Source organism: Muntiacus reevesi, chromosome 14, assembly GCF_963930625.1.
Source record: "Muntiacus reevesi chromosome 14, mMunRee1.1, whole genome shotgun sequence".
In the NCBI taxonomy this organism is placed as follows: domain Eukaryota; kingdom Metazoa; phylum Chordata; class Mammalia; order Artiodactyla; family Cervidae; genus Muntiacus; species Muntiacus reevesi.
The window spans coordinates 29,363,178-29,366,859 of NC_089262.1; positions in this window are offsets into that span (position 1 = coordinate 29,363,178).

Below are 3,682 nucleotides of genomic sequence, written 5' to 3' on the forward strand. Positions count from 1 at the left end.
TTTATTTGAAAAGCATTATGTCGCTCCAAATGTGATTGGTAAGTAATCTTTTCGTAGTAATAAACACCTTATAAATGGTGTCACATTTTCCAAAGTGCATTCTATGGAACGAGTAGTTTTGTTAGATATTATTAGAAGCTAAGCACTCCTGCATCCCCTCCCTACCAAAAACCTCCACACACACACACACACACACACACACACACACCCCTCCACAAACACACAAAAATCACCCCAGAACAAAAAAACCCCTCTTGGTCATTTTTAAGTGAAATAACACCCAAGTTTCTATACAGTAACTGAAAATACTGTCAAATCACAAACAACTTTTGCCTTAGAGATAACACTTGTTAGCATCTGTCATGCTCATCATCTCCTTCTCAAGATGCCCACAGTCTATGGGGAAAGTAGTTAATCCTGCAGCAGGATGGCTGTACCACATGACAACCCCTCAGCTATTACGGATCAGACCAGGGGAGGCACCTGACCTGGTGCCAACCAAGAAACAACAAATCCATCCATAAGCTGGCCTGTAACTTACGATGATGTGCCCTGGTCATTAGACAACTACTTTGATACTCCCTTGTAATTTGAACCAAGACACATGGAATAAACTGGCCAGCTGGTACCAGGAGGAACAAAAGACAAGACCAACTGAATCTTGTTACTAGCAGAGTGCTCATCTCAAGTTCAGTTGCTCAGTCATGTCCAACTCCTCGAGACCTTGTGGGTGCCAGCCTCCTCTGTCCATGGAAATCCCCAGTAAGAATACTGGAGTGGGTAGCCATTTCCTCCTCCAGGGGATCTTCCCGACCCAGAGATTGAACCCACGTCTCCTGCACTGCAGGCAGATTCTTTACCAACTGAGCCACCAGGGAAACCTCCTACTAGAGTTCAAAGGCACAGCTTCCTGTTACAACAGATTCTGATTACTCATCAAGCTGCAGTCTTTGCAGCCTCCCATGAGGCCCAACTGTCAATTTATCTACAGTCCCTGTGGCCTGGCCTCACAGATGAGATTCCCATTTCCCTTTTTACTTCATGTAGCTTAGGGATAAATTCCCTATTAGTTAAAACCACCAAATGAGTCTCTTTGCAACCAAAGACCACCCCTCCTCATTCTCACTGTAATCAGATTATTCTTACCTGGTTATGTTCCAGCTGAATGTTTTTTCTAAGATGTACCAACACCAAAGCAGAACTTTCTTCCATTGTTACACACCCTTTGTACTTCCTTTTTTTTCTTCCTCTAATGTTCTTACATGAATGAATAAGAAATTATTATAGATCATCTTGAATCTTCTCTAATTCATATTTCTAAACAGTTGATTACGTGCAATCTTCCATTATTTGTAACATTTTTTGTAGCATAGCTCTTAAATAATTTTGTTCTTAAAGCCGAGCTGTTGGAAATCACTATCTTAGAAAGTATGTAGGGTACTAAGCATAATACTGGTTGTCAGTCAACATTTTTGTGTGGATGGTAAATACAAAAAAGTTGCATAACAGCATGGATTGAGATCTGCTGGAAGCTCCCATTTCTGCTTAGTTCTCAATGTGCATGTGATGAAAGTACCCCTTTCCTAACACCAGAGGGCACTGTGCCATCAGGATACTGCCAGCAACCTTTTTTTTTTTTTTTCCGCAGCTGCTTCTACATTCCTATACCACATTGAACCCTTCAGAAAAGCCTTCTGCTTTTTCTTTTTACCATTCTTAGGCCAGGACTGGTTCTGAGGTTAAATGAGAACAAGTTTCACCGCAGGAAGAACACTGTAATTTTTAGCCAATCTTATTCTGCCTCTGGGGCTTTCCTGGTGGCTCAGAGGGTAAAGAATCTGCCTAAAGTGCAGGAGACCCAGGTTCCATCCCTGGGTCAGGAAGATCCCGTGGAGAAGGAAATGGCAACTCACTCCACTATTTTTGCCTGGAAAATCCACCGGACAGAGAAGCCTGGCGGGCTACAGTTCATGGGGTCACAAAGAGTCGGACACGACTGAGTGACTAACACTGTTCTGCCTCTAGCAAATTCAGTATCTTGATCTTTCTTGGTCTTCATCAGGAAAACACTGCTAATGAGCACAATTAAATTGTTTTGCATTAGAAGCAAAGACTAGATCTTGCTGATTCTCATTGTGATTTAAATATAGGACGTCAGATTGATTTACTTCAGCCTATAAAATTGTGTCTCACTCCTGGAACTTCTTAAAGAGAACATCCACCAAGTACTACCAATAATCTACTCTAATTATAGACCTTCTTCTCAATCTCATTAGTATAGAGGCTTGGGTTTCTTTCTTTCACAATCCAGATTAAGAGGTAGTTTTTCAAGCAAGGATTGTCTCAACACTCATTAATTCCCTCAACATGTATTGAACATCAACTGTGTGTCAGGCTTTTATCTGCTAGATGCTGGCAAAAATACACAAGTTGTGCTTCTGTGACGTTTTCAACCTGAGAAAATAATTTTTTAATTGTAAAACTGAAGTGGTTTTACAATTGTGCTACAGAAAGCTACCAGAATATGTAACAGGGAGACTTACACCATTCCAGTAAGAGTGGTCAAGAAATTCTCCCTCAAAGAAACGGTTTCTGAGATCTAACAAGTAGTTGCTAAATAGGCAAAAAGTATGTGGGGCAGGCAGAGATGAGAATGCGAATAGCCTCAATAGGCAGACCCAAAAAATAAAAATGTCATTAAGGTTGCAGATCAGTGTAGTGAAAAAGCGGGGCAGTCAGAGGCCTTCAAAACCATGACTTTCTTTACACTGAAAGCCACTTAAAGCTAGAGGTTGCCATGATTATATTTGTATTTTTAAAAAAAGACTATTCTCCCTTGTGGAAAGATAATAAAAGGAAATTCACTGAGGAATAGACTGCTGGCATGTGAAAGAAAAAAAAAATGAACACAAGAAATCGGGTTAGGAGGCTATTGACTGAACTTCATGAAAAGGATGACCCTGAAGGAGGCAAGCTGTCGAGGACTGATGTTTAGAAAATATAATCCTTTAACTTGGTGGAGTACATAAACTGTAAACAAGCTCATTATGCTTCTGATTTCAAAACAGCGACTGTTTTAAATTGACTGATAAAATAAATGAGAGTCATTCAATTCCAAACACTGAGACCTCTGTGTGGGAGAATCCGAGGAGTCGGCGTGGTTATTTCCTTAAGTAAAGTTTCGCTGCATTTTCATAGTCTCTGTGGAAAAGTTCCCTGATGCAATAGACTGGAGGTGGCGTGTAATAATAATGAATATCCGAGGAAAGGCGCTCGTCCTCGGATCAACAAGGCTTAGGTCTTGGGAACTCTGGATTGCAAGAAGGAGGGCCTAGCTTAGTTCACCGCTATAGACTTGAGAGCCGGGAAAAGTCCGCAGAATTCAGCAGTCACGGCAGGTCAGGTAGCGCCGAAGCATCAAAGAACTCTAGCCTCCACTGCAGGGTCTGACCCTGGGCCAGGAACCGGTAACCGGAAACTTCCCGGAAGCTCAGACTCTGCGCGTCTTGCTCGCTACGGCGGCCGAAAGGGCCCTGGAGTAATAGGCGCAGTCAGCCCGGAAGAAGGCGCACGCGCATTGCGGACTCTGGGCTCCGGGGATGACCCTATAACCCGCCAGGAGTGAGTGCATGTTCTGTAGTTTCCTCTCCCGCCCCGCCGCTGCCTGATTTTCTAGAAGGGG